Below are 13,986 nucleotides of genomic sequence, written 5' to 3'. Positions count from 1 at the left end.
ATTCATTTTATGCAAGGCAAAAATTGTAAATCGTTTGCATGCAAAATCCTTGCGGGATCAAAAATTCCGCGTGATTTTGTTTCCAATCCCGCTAAATATCGTGCGGGATTCGGGATCGGGAGTGCGCGGGACTGGAAACCCTATCAAGAAAGGAGGTTATCCCAAGGAGGTAACGATAAATATTTTTATATATACAGGGTGTAACAGTACAGCGTTTAAAGACTTTCAGGGTAGATAGAGTACACCTAGATGATCTGAAATCACATAGCAATGCATGGTCGGAAACGGTTTCCTGGCGTAGCAGTAACGACACAAATCACCAAAAAGACAACACGAACAAAAGAAGAAAACATGTTTGTTATCTTTAGTACAGCAAAGAACTAAGAAAAATGAACATGAAGGAGCTATTGATCATCATCAAAGTAGGTGTTCGAAATTACGACTCCGAGCCGTGATGCATGCCTCACATTTCCGGCACATTGAAGATCGAAGCGAGTGCGGCAACAAAAATCGCGTGTGCGCATGCACCGTCATCTGACGCTTCGGTTTACGTAACGACGCCTATCGTGTACTCCAAACAAAAACTTACCAGCATTTTTGTTGGATTAGAAATAACAAACATGCCTTTTTCCCTTATTTGTCTCCTGTCTTTCTTGCACTTTGTGTCTTCACTATCGCGCCAGAAAAGCGTTTCCGACCATGCATTGCTATGTGGTTTCCCATTGTCTAGGTGTACTCTATCTACCCTGAACGTCTGTAAACGCTGTGCAGTTACACCCCGTATATAGGCATCGATTAAATTTAAATGTCAAGAATTTGCCGTGGTGAAATTAGATTCTACAAACTCTGACGACAGTTAAATCTACTTTTTAAAAACAAGTAAGCAGGAAGTTATTTTCTTCTGTCAGCCTGGTAATTGAACTTAAAAGTTTGAGAAGGTGCAATGGAGAAACTATTTTCAACGACATCTAATTCTTTCCGGAAGAACTTTGGATAAATTTAGTTTTCACAAGGATGTAATGATCAAACTAGTTTTTCAGTGTGTCTCTAGATAAATATAATGGGGTTGTTTCCGAAATTTTAAAAGTATCTTTTTCTGAAAAACTATGCTTAAAAACAAAGGATCTGACCATTTTTTAAATAATTTGACAAAGTTTAACATTTAAAAAAAGTTATTTTAATAGGTGCGCAGATTCAATTTCATTTTTTACGCCTCTGCACATGACATCACAAGTGATGAAATGTCATTCACTGATGCCATTAGCGCAGAGCGCAATGTATAATTCGCATCTTTACTCACATGTACTGGCAACAATATGGTTGATAGCAAGTTTAGAGCACAATATTTAATTCGTTTCTGAATTGTCATAAGATGGAAACGCGGTAGACAGCAAGCGTCGGCATTCAGCGCGCCAGTGGAGTATGTGCCAAAGTTCATCACTTGTGACGTCATAAAGAACACTTCTTGTTTGAAAAATCGGGCAGTTAAAAAAAATAATTAAAAATTAAACCTTTTGAAAATAAAAGATTTTTCTCGATCCATGTTAGTTATTTTATTTATTTATTTATTTATTTTTTTCCATTCTATCAACTTCAGTGACTAAAAGTAGTACTTTTGACTGATGGTAATAACCTTATTCATACAGAACAAGTTCGTCAAACCAATTCTGTAGTGTACGGGGGGGGGGGGAGATAGGGGGCTATGTTGACCGACAAGAATGTTTTTTTATTGAAAAAATAATGCAAATGTCATGTACACTGGTTTTAAACCCCCTTTTCTTTTTGTAAGCCCTCCCCCTCCCCCCCCAACCTCAAGATGAGTTCCCCCAAATATTTCTTCCCTATTACCGCCTTGTCCATAAGCAAGACTATTTTCCCTGATACCAATATCGAATTTCTAACATCCACTTTGTGTCTTTCTCAATTGACTAGGCTTCAAACTATTTCAAAAATAAATATATGAAGTAAGTTTTATTTTATTTTATCATTATTATTTATGTTTTTGAAAATACTATTAATAGCACTAAATGTTAAACAGAATACGTTGAAGTCAAACATGTCATTTATTGCAGTTGCCCCCCCCCCCCCCGCCTTGTTTTGAGAGATCAATCTATTTACGTATATGTGGAAGCGTTTTTTGTTGTTTTTAAATATAATATGCATTGATCATAACTTTTACAACGCTTGAAAAATTTGAATTGCCGTGCCTAGTTGGAAATTATACATAACTAGAAGACCCGACAGACGTTGTTCTGTTCAAACATTGTAAATTGAAAAGTTAAAAAATTTCAGTAAACTATCATGTGTTTGAACCATTTGTTGAAAAAATAAGTAAAAAGAAAATGTTTTAAGCTGCTTGGTGTCAGAATGCGTATATTTATTACAACTTGATTTATATAATGCCCACTGAGCAGTTGTTTTATTATTTATTATTATTTTTTCTCTCGTACTTGATGGTTTGTTCTTTCAGCCATACCCAAAAGATAAAAAGCGTCCTCAGATATTAAGTGTAAAAAACTAAGTACCCATCTAGAACAAACGGGAATTCCCGCTGCAACATCCCCCAAACGAAAAAGAATAAAACAATCGAAAGGATACCCTTTAAAAAAATGATATAGTAAAAGCAGTTCTCTGAATAAGCAAAAATCACTCATCCCTCCCCTCCATATGTAAAATAAATATTCTTCAACTAAAATGACTAAACACTCTTTAAAAACGAAAAACAATTCTTTGCAATTTGAAATATTTCGTCAAATAAACAAAAAATACAATAAATTACATTAATAGTAGCTTTAAAATGTAAAAAAATTATCACGCAACTCTATCGTTTGTAGCCAAAGTCGACAAGCCACCACGTTACTGTAATCCGGCCGATCAGTGAGCGAAGCTAACTTCGATCGATTCGCGGTCCGATCGTTTGAACGAAAACTTTTTAAAACTTCATGTATTGCCTAATTTGTTCTTTCCACCAAAGATAAAGATCTTCCACTGCACTGATCTTTTGTGTACAGAACTAACTACCTTGTCGTAATTTATCTGGACGAAAATAAGATTTGTTTCGTCTTTAAATTCCATCATCTTTTCTTTTAATAATGTACTGATTAGTTTAATAATCCTTAAAGTATTCTTGCCATTGGTGCCAAAACTCAGATGGATTTGAGCCGAGAAACAAATGTTGCTAGGTGCGGTACTTTCTGAGCATTTGGTTAGGAAAACCTAAAGCACCGATCCGGTCACATGGTTCAACTACGACGACAGAACACACGTTTTGCGTGAACCTTGCAGTACTTTACTTTAAAATACATCACTGGACCTAAAATCATTGCTTTCAAGAAATGAAGGCTTCACTCTCTCTCTCTCTCTACGTTTTATCTATTCTCAATTGACATATCACAGTAGGAAATTTCATTACAAAAAGAAGAGCTAGCTTTCTTTTTGTCCTTTGGCAACGGGTTAAATATTTATTTCAGTTCTCGCTCAACAATAGTTTAAAATAAATATTAATCATATGGGAGATATAACCATCCAATGTTTAAATTAATTAATTAATTAACAAAAACGTTTTCGATTCGATCCATCGCGCTTCGAAACCATGCTTGCCACAACTTAATTACGCACAAAAAAATTGATCAAAATCGGTCCAGCAGTTTAAAAGCCTTATGGTGACAAACGTCCGCACAAAAGATTTTTACATATTAAGATATCTTTTTCCTATAAGAAAATTAAATGGGGCTTTGCACTAAACAAAGCCCCATTGCCAAACTTTGCTAAACAAAGAAAATAATAACATTAACTATAATAATTTCAAGTAAAAATAAATAAAAATATATATCCACCTCAACGATCATTTAGTTGAAAATAAAATCGTTTGCAACTTTTCTTCGGTGTGAAAAAAGCGATTTTCCAATGAGTCAAATCTTATAATTGTCAATGTTGAGTTTGCGGAGACATTGATTTCTACTTCTTGGAGCAATAAATTAAAGATATAAAATTTTCTCGATGTTGTGGTACAAAACAAATTGTTTTTCCAGAACCATTGTTTTTTTTTTTTGGAAAAAAAAAGTATTTATTTTAGATGATCATGATAAAAAGAAATTTCAACTGTTCAAAAAATATCCTCAGTACATTGAAAGATAAAATTTTTTAAACTTGTTCTATATCATAATTTCTTTTGCTTCAGTATATTCGAAAGAAACCCACCAATTAGAGCAGGATTCAAATTTTTACGTGGAGCCGAATGCTGCTGTCATCATCATTGTTATTTATTTTTATATATATATATATATATTTAAAAACAGACAAAAGATTGTATGAGGCAAAAAATGAAACATAGAGATGAGGTTTTTCCGGCCTAAATCTTCCTAACAAAACATGTTTTGTTCTAATCGGCATTTTCCTTCGAATGGGGGAGATGTTTGGTGAAGATCAAGATTCGCGGTTTCCACTCGCCTCGTGACAACTAAGCATAGAAATTGGCGACTAAAAATATTAGAATAATTCGCCACCTGGTCGCCACTCTCCCCTACCCCACCTGTGCCACCAACAAATTTAAGTTCCTCCAACAATATAAAGTAATACGTGAAATACACCGCCAGCTAGCACGAAACTATAGTCCTTGGTGGAATGACTGAGCTGGCGTTGTATTTCATGTATTTCTGCATCTCTATAGGGTTGTAACTTACTGAAAATTTTAAGTTAGTTTTTTCCTCTTAAAAATGAAATGTTTTGTTTGCATAGTTAACTTGATTATATAATTAATTTATAGTAATGCCACGCATTATTTATATTAACTGATAATTTTATTTTTTAGTAGCAATTAAAAAGCTAATTTATTAGTTACTTTATTCATTTATTTATTTTTCTTTTTGCTTACAAAAGATGTCGCGTCTAGAAAAAAGAAGCGGCGACTAATAAATTACTTTTATTTGTATTCACTACTGGTGACTTTCCTAATCTGAAATGTATGGACCAACAGACATACGTACATTTCCTCTGGATCAGGACTTTTTAAAATTATTCATGCAATTAATTAATTTTTTTGACTTATTTTTGTTTTTAAAGATATTGTTTTGAAGCATTAGGCCAGAAAAAGCATTACCTTTTAATGCTCTTTTTTTTAAATGCTATTTTGATACTATTTGTTACTTTCATAAGAAAGTGTTGGATAAAAATGTCAATTATGAATCCAAATTTCTTTCAGTATGGGGATAAGAAATGGAATTTAACAAAAGTCATTCATAAATTTAAAACTTACCATGAAACCACGATTCAACTACTATTGTTGACTTAAAAAAAATCAACAATGAAGTCATTCATTTTCCGTAGGATTAGGCATCGCGACTAAGTTCAACAAAAGTGCCCATACGATAAATAAATTAAATTCACGAAAGGAACAATAATTTAACAAAATTCCTTAAAAATGTCCAAAATGGAAAAATTCAGTTTATCAAAGTGAGCAGTAATTTATTGATATTTTTATTGTAGTTATAAAAATCGTATCGAAATGAAAAAAAATCTAGAAAGTTCTAAAATTAAAATCTGATTCTTTATTTCAATTATTTCCTGAAGGTAATTTAGTTTATTAATTCCAATTAGTATCAGTAATAGCTGTTTTATAGTATTTATTTTCAAAAAATCGTAGTAATATTTTTTTTTTCTAAAGCGATCAGAAGCACGTATTGCTATCGACCTTCAGTTTCCTTCGTTGAAATAGGTAGACTCTCTTTTATAAATTTGTCCCCTAAGTTTGGCTATTGAATAAATTTAATTCATAAAGAGGAATGAAACTTAGTTAAATTTCTTGAAAAGAGGAATAAAGAAATGTATTGAAGTTAAATGCTTACAATAAAGCAGCGAAACAAGTTAACTTCTAAACAGGTTTGAATTTAATAGATGCAATTCTCAAATATGAGATGTTGCAGCAATAAAAAATTTATTTCTCTACGTTTCAATGATTTGTGTCTCTGAAGAGAAAGAGTTATTAAAAAAAAGATTGTTTTCCTCCTTTTTTTTTCAACTCTCGCGTTTTGAAAATATCCCTAGAGTAATAAAATACTCGATTGGGGGGAAAAAGATTTCAAACTATGTATATTTAAATAAAAATAAAACAATTTTTTTTTCTTCCCAAGAAACGCAATATGAAATAAAACTTATTAATGAGATCTGATAAAAAAACTTTCTTTTTTTTTAGTATGGAGCATTTTTGTGAAAAAAATAAGGTGAAGTTTCGTTATAGTAACTTCTTAATATTTCTGAAATACATTTACACTAAAAAGAATAAAATAAAAAAAATTCAAAAAAAAAAAAAAAAAAGAATCGACTTCAAAATTGCTCTAAAAAGTAAAAAATAATTTTATTCTTTTAAACATCATCAATAATACTTTTAGACATAATTTTTGAAGTTGGCGCAAAAACGATAGATAAAATCATTCACAGCCATAACTCAACTACAACTATAAATTTAACCAGGCTGAGTTTCTTCACTACCACATACATTATGCATTGATGACAGCATATTTGAGTAACGATATAAATATTTCGTTCCTAATTTAGGATGATTTTCTGAAACAAATATGAACGGACATGGTTATACTGGATTTTACTTTTTGTTTTCGCGCCAACTTCAAAAATTATGTTTAAAAGTATTATTGATGGTGTTTAAAGAATAAAATTATTTTTCACTTTTTAGAGCAATTTTGAAGTCGGCTCTATTTTTTTTTTTTTAAAAAAATTTTTTTCTGTTTATATTCTGCTTTCATATTTTTAAAATATTCTTAGAGAAGTATTGTATGCGGGATGAAAAAATTCCACGTAACTATAAGTAAACAAAAACAAACTCTTTTATACTTCATTTTTAAGAAAATCATTACATAGCTCCAAAGATTTCGACTCTTCAGTAAAAGAAGGAATTTCATTAAATCTCTCTCTCTCTTTTCGGCTCTCATATTTTACAAGTATTCTCACAGTAGAATTACTCTTGGCATGTATATACAGGTAGTTATCAAAATAATGGAAACACCTGAAAATAAAAGTTACTATTTTGAATGCGCTTTGTAAGTAATAAAGAATAAAATTAGATATGCTTTTTTTTATATAAATAGCAATATACATATTCTGGCACTATTTGGTGATTTAACGGAAGTTCTAGAAGTCTTGGATTTCTTTCAAGCTCGTGAAATGTCGGACCTCTCAAATTTTTAAAGAGGCCAAATTGTTGGGGCGCGTCTAGCTGAAGCAAGTGAAACTAAAATTTTTCAACTTTTTGGCGCATCTAAAATTACAGTATCTAAAGTCATGACAGCATACACACAGCGCTGTAAGACAAGTTCGGCAAAGCAAAATAGCTGGCGGAAAGAGAAGCTCAGTGAAATAAACCGACGAGTATTGAAGTGGATTGTAATGTCTAAAAAGCGAACAGCAGCAAAAGTGACCACAGAACTCAATCACCATATAGAGTCATCAGTGTGAGTGATTACAGTTAAAAGAGCACCTGCTTAAACAGAACATTTACGGCAGAGTAGCGATTCCCAATTTTTTTTCTCCAAGTGTTTCTATTATTTTGATAACTACCTGTATACAAAAAATAATTTAAAAAAAAACTATGCTTTTTAAAGTAGCATATTTCACTACATAACAACCTTTTTTAAAAGAAACTTTCTTTTTTATTCCCTTTCTTAGAAACGCAATATGAAATTGCAAAATTATTAATGAGATATGAAAAAAAAAAGATTACAAGTTTAAGTAATGTTATAATGATAAAATTTACTTGTTCTGCATTGCAAAGATTTGTATTCTTCAATAAGAAAATTAATTCTTCTTCTTATTATTATTTGATTCACGCATTTTGTAAATATTCCTAGAGCATATTATGCTGGGAATGAAAGATACCTGAGATATTTCACTTTACACAAAGGGAATAAACTAAAGCTCTTTTCATACAATGATAAAATGTACTTGACTACTGTACCTCAAGGATTGTATTCTTCAATTAGAAAAGAAATTTTAAAAAATATATTTTTTATTTTTCTTCCTATTCGGCTCTAACCTTTTGCAAATATACCAAGAGAAGAATTGTGCTTGGTGTAAATCCCCCCCCCCCTGTAACAATATGTAAGTAAAAAAAAAATTTTTTATATCTTTTCTAAGAAAGGCGTTACATAGCTCTTCTGGATGAAGATTTAATTCAAAATTTTCACACATAGCACAATTAACCTTTTTCGCGAAAGAAGAAAGAGCGTCTTTCGAAATTCTTTACATGTAGTTTCACTGCCATTCTTCAAAGGCAGGCAGCCAAATTGACTCTTCGTTTTAAACTTCCCAGCGCTGCGATATTTTCAGGAGGAATCAATTAAAGTTTTAAAAAATCCACATAATATACTTACCAAGTTAATTCTCTTTTTCTACTTCAATATTCTTTTAGTTTAATCCCAATGACCTCATCCCACCTCTCGCCATTTTCGAATCGGAATCTGTCTCGAAGGAAGGCCATAGATAGGGTTGCTTACCGTTCTTTGCCAGAACTGTCGCCAAACCGCTTCGGAAGCACTTATGTTACTATGGCAACTACGAAACGCAATATGAAATCACAAAGTTAATGACGAGATGTGACAAAGAGATTGCACGTTTAATTAAGTACTGTCCCCTCCCCATCCCAACTAAATGTAGTAGATTTTTTCCTCTTCTGCTTTTATGCATGAGGCACAAGAATCACCAAGCCATACTAATCTACATAGATGGTAAACAGTTTGTATTTTTAATATATTTGTTAAATTTTTTAGTTCATACCAGGACTAGATACAATAAACTACCATTTTAAGGGGACCGTGTCTTGCTGAAGAATGACCCCCCTCTCCTCCCCCATAAACGAACCTACGGTTTTGGGTACAAAAAGTTTCTGAGACTGCTTAGGTGTCAAGAAAAAGCACCCCCGGAGAAAAATATAAAAACAACACTTATTAAGTCAGTTCTTCTTTCTCCGAACACGTGAATCAAAAAATTTTATAATTTTCTGATCGATCGTCGATTTTAAACTCAGAAAAGTGGAGCAAGGGGGCGGGGGGGGGGGGGGGGGGGGAGAGCCCTTTACTTTTAAAATTGAGGGGGAAGTTGCCCTTTTTGCTCCCCCGCACAAGTCGCCTATGTATAGAGGTGCACTTATATTGTAGAAAAGCTCACAGTTTTTTTCCAGCGCACTATTAAAAGAAAATTTGGGTTCTGAAGTCTCCCCCGAATATAAACATGAAGTTTTTTACTATAGTTATCCGCTAAGTTATAAAGTAAGTGTGCCAAATAAGGCCCATCTAAGGTTCAGAGCTTAATGTTTCGCTCATTTATGATCCATTCGGCTCCAATTTTTGTACATTCATCAAATGACTCATAAAATAAGAAAAAGGCAATCCATGTGAAAATTTAAGTATAAATCAACTTTATTAGAAGCAGGGGCTCTTAATAAGGCCAACTTTGAAAAAACAGCAAAAAAGATTATGAAATTTTGGAATTCTTTTACTGTCGATATTAAAAACATGTTAAACTACATTTGATAAAACCAGACACATTTTCAAAAATGTCATATTTACTTCAATGGGAAAGAGAAAATCAATAGTCACATTCAGGGCACTGATAAGTCGTTATTATTATTTTTTTTTCTTTTTTTTTTTCACTCTTGAGAACAGTTCCTGCAGCATACGCGGATGCAGCACTGAATCATGTTCTCCACCCGACCTTTCAGTGTCTTAATAAGGGTACCGGAGTATTAATAATGTCAATCGTGGCCTTATTGGGCTATACAGTCTTACTTTTCTATGGATATCATGTCACAGGAAAACGTGGCGGTGCACCACGACATTTTTCCTTTTTGAATTCGTCTGCTGCATAAATTATGTTTTCTAGAACAATTAATCACTTTTTTTACTAGTCAACTTTACTGTAAAATAAAACCAGACAGTTTTTGCAAAATTCTACTGTCGCCACGTTTCCTATACTATTGCCTGTTGGTAACAAACTGCTTGTTGATAATAATTTATCGTCAGTTAGGCTTTCTCATGAATATAAAATCCACGATTTGACTAATTTTCGCTGTCCTGCGTAGAAAAATGCGGGATTGGTTTTGTTTCATTGATCTCCATGGCTTTGTTTGGCACACGCCTTATATGAATCTACATTATTGTCCACCGCTCTCAATAAGTCGTTGTTTTAAAAAAATATAATTTTACTTTAAATAGGTACTCAGCTTTTGCATTAAGCATTTCAAGTCACTATGAACATTTATATTCTTTGAATATGATTTGAGTTTTAAACATAATTTGTATTTTCTCCATATTCTTCCAGCTGGAAGTAAGTATGCTAGAAATCATTTATAAAATATCTTCTCAACAAAAAGAATAAAACTACATTCAATAGGGTTGTTTCCTTCAGTCAAAAGTACTACTTTTAGTCACTGAAATTGATAGAATAAGCAAAAGAAAAATATCATGGAGTCAGTAAAAACTTTTATTTTCACAACAGTTGCTTTTTTTTTTTTAATGCCCGGATTTTGGAAATATGTTGTGGTCTTTATGACGTTACAAGTGATGTACTTTGGCGCGCTCCTCCATTGTCTCTCCAAATGCACTTTGCTGTCAACCGCCTTGTCAGCTTATGATAATTTGCACTGTGCGCTAATGGCATTAAAGAATGGCCTTTCATCACTTGTGATATCATGTGCAGAGGAAATGAATTTCAATCTGCGCACCAATTAAAATAATTGTTAAAAAATATTAAACTTGTCAAATTGTTTAAAAAATAGTTCAATCCCATGTTATTATGCATGCCCTTTCAGAAAAAATGCTTTTAAAATTTCGGAAGCTATCCCATTGTGAAATGAAAAATATAAATTTTAATTGTACGCAATCACAGTGGACGCCGGTTAATTGAATCAGCCGCTTTAATGAATCAAATCGTCAAAAACAGAACAAATCCCAGCTTTACTGAATCGTTTGTTCTAAACATCTGCTTTATGGAATGAAAGCTGTTTAGAACAAACGTGATTCAAAGAGGCGGCGGCCACTGTATTTAAGTTGAGATTTTTGTGCAAGTAGAAGCGTTGTTATTGCTAAAAAAACCATTAGTTTTGGACAGTGGCGCACCCACGGAGGGGGCCAAGGGGCTTAAGCCCCTCCCAGAGATCAGATGAAATTCAGAAATGGCCATAACCTCCTTGACCAGACCAAAGAGAATGGCTAAAATTGAATCTTTTGGCCTATAATTTTGGGGATTTTACAAAAGATTTGAAGATTGCTCCTCTTAAAATACGGCTGCTGTAAAACTCTTTTTCCAACTATCGCCTTTTTTCTCCACAGAAAATTCAGCCTCTTTCTTTAAAAAGAAAAATATTTGTTGCAGCTTTCTTTATTCAATGTTTTTTCTTAATTTGAGCATAATTAAGTAGGTGTGTGTCTTTTATGATTTGCAAATTTAAACTGATTTTGTAGAAATGGTTCGATAAATAGAGAGAGAACGCACTGAGAACAGGAGAGCGCAATTTATTCTTCCCTGAAATTTTATCAAGTTGCTATATAATAAAAATAAAAACTGAGTTATAAAACATGACTGATACGAATTTTTTAAAAAAAAAATCTACGTAAATCTGGGACAGGTAGGAAAAGCACTAATTTTGCCTCTTTATTCACGTATCAGAGTTCATTAAAAAAATTATAGTCCCTCCCAAGAAAAAATCCTGAGTGCGCCACTGGTTTTGGATTGCAAAAAAGGCTCTTTTCATAAAATGAACTCGTCCTTTTCACGGGAAACCTTACGCGTCTCGCAAACTGATGAGCACACCTCCCCCCTATTAAAATACGAAACAGTTATGCGACGTACATTGCGTATGATTCATTGGTTTATTCTGCCATATTCGCCCCCTCCCCCCTTCATCCATGAATACACGCACGCATGTCTAGTCATTCCCCTCGCCACAAATCGATTGCGTTGGGATGAATTCACTCCCCCGTTTTTGGCATAAAATACGAGAAGGTTGCAAGAACACGGGTTTCAGCATTGTTTTTTGGCACGAAAGAAATATGATTACCGTCGAACCTCGTTAATTCGAACACGCTTAAAACAAATTACTGCTAAGACGAACTTCATTTGCGATAACCGTTCTGTTGTTTATCGTTCGGACTGTACATGAATTGCAGGGTATGGTGGAGAAAAGTGCTCACACATCAAATAAAAGCTGAAGTTTGGAAATAAATATTCGAATGAGTGTGAAATTGTTATTTTAGATTTTAACAGTACGAAATTCATTTAAACTCAATGTGTTATTACTGGCGATAGGGTTAGTTGGAGTAAAAGAAAACGTGGAGTGTATGGAAACAAACTTTGAGATGAAGTGCGCCAAATAAGGTCATGTATTTATGTATACCAATAAGGCCATTTCCCCATTTTTTGATGTAGGATATATAAAAAAAAATCGTTCGATCGTGATTTTATTAACCGACTTCAAAAAGGAGGCGGTTATAAGTTCATACTGTATGCATGTTTTTTTTTTTTTTGTTTGTCCACTCATAGTGTCTCATCTAGTGAACCGATTTTGACGATTTTTTTCTTTTTAATGGATAGGGGATGCCTCAACTTAGGTCCCATTACTTTGTTTGACCATATTTGTTCGTCAGAAAAAAAGTTACTGGCAAAAAACAGTAAATTTCATGCAATTTCCCTATTCCAAATCGCTTAACGACCAATCACTTAAAGTTTCAGGCGTGTTTATAGTTTTTTTTTTTTTTTTTTCCAGTATGGAGCATTTTTATTAAAAAAAAATAAATAAATAAAGGTGAAGTCTCGTGATGGTACTTTCATACTATTTCTGAAGTACATTTACACTAAAAAGAATGAAATAAAAAAATTTTGAAAAAAAAAAAAGAACAGACTTCAAATTGCTCTAAAAAGGGAAAAATAATTTTATTCTTTAAACACCATCGATAGTACTTTTAAACATAATTTTTGAAGTTGGCGCAAAAACGATAGATGAAATCATTCACAACCACAACTCAACTACAACTATAAATTTAACCAGGCCCAGTTTCTTCACTACCACATACATTATGCATTGATAACAGCATATTTGAGTAACGATATAAATGTTTCGTTCCTAACTTTGGATGATTTTCTGAAAAATATATGAACGAAGCATGGTTGCACTGCATTTTACTTTCTGTTTTTGAGCCAAATTCAAAAATTATGTTTAAAAGTACTATCGATGGTGTTTAAAGAATAAAATTATTTTTCCCTTTTTAGAGCAATTCGAAGTCGGTTCTATTTTTTTTTTTTTTTTCAAAATTTTTTTGATATTAGAAAGCCTAACTGATGACAGGGGCCGATACAGACTACCATTTTAGGGGCAGGGTGGTCATGTTAAAAAATGATCATCCCCCTCTTCCCTATAAGCGAACCTACGGTTTTGGGTACGAAAAATTTCTGAAACTGCTTACTTTCAGTAAAAAGCACCAAGCTAGCCACAAATAATGCACCTAATAGTGCAAACAACGTTACATATTAATCTCATTTGCAATGAAATCTAGCGTTCAAATATTTACTTTCAAAAATAATAATAAATTGAAAAAACAACTTAAACCGTTTATTTTATTCAAAAAGTGTTTTGAACACAATGTGGACTGATATAGTCGACTACTGATATATAGTCGATAACTGATATTATCGACGGTTTGGGGGGGGGGGGGGGTCATGACCTCCATGACCCTCTACTGACTGACGATAAAGCGTTATTAGTTATCAACAAATATAGTTTGTTGTCAATAGACATAAGTTGATTTAGAATATTGTCAAAATTTCCTTTTCGTATTAAACAGTAAATTTTGTTTCTTCATGGTTTTTTGTAGTTTAATAGCATAAAAACGGTTGTTCCTGGTTCTGGAAAGTAATTTATGTAAAGGAATTTAGAGGTTAGATATTATATACTTTCAAATTTTAAGAACAATAACAAATCTCCTG

At 32.8% G+C, this 13,986-nt stretch overlaps 1 protein-coding gene across 1 annotated transcript in view; it reads right to left on the bottom strand.

Moving 5' to 3' along the window:
- Window positions 1–8,465, bottom strand: part of LOC129225958 (SPRY domain-containing SOCS box protein 3-like) — a 42,447-nt gene extending 33,982 nt beyond the window's left edge. The window contains exon 1 of the mRNA XM_054860514.1: window positions 8,382–8,465. The gene's annotated coding sequence lies outside the window, so the exon portion shown is untranslated. The remainder of the gene's footprint in view (window positions 1–8,381) is intronic.
- Between the last annotated feature and the right edge of the window lie 5,521 nt (window positions 8,466–13,986).

Source organism: Uloborus diversus, chromosome 7 (genome assembly GCF_026930045.1).
Source record: "Uloborus diversus isolate 005 chromosome 7, Udiv.v.3.1, whole genome shotgun sequence".
Taxonomy (NCBI): Eukaryota; Metazoa; Arthropoda; class Arachnida; order Araneae; family Uloboridae; genus Uloborus; species Uloborus diversus.
This window is presented reverse-complemented; position numbering and strand designations above follow the sequence as displayed.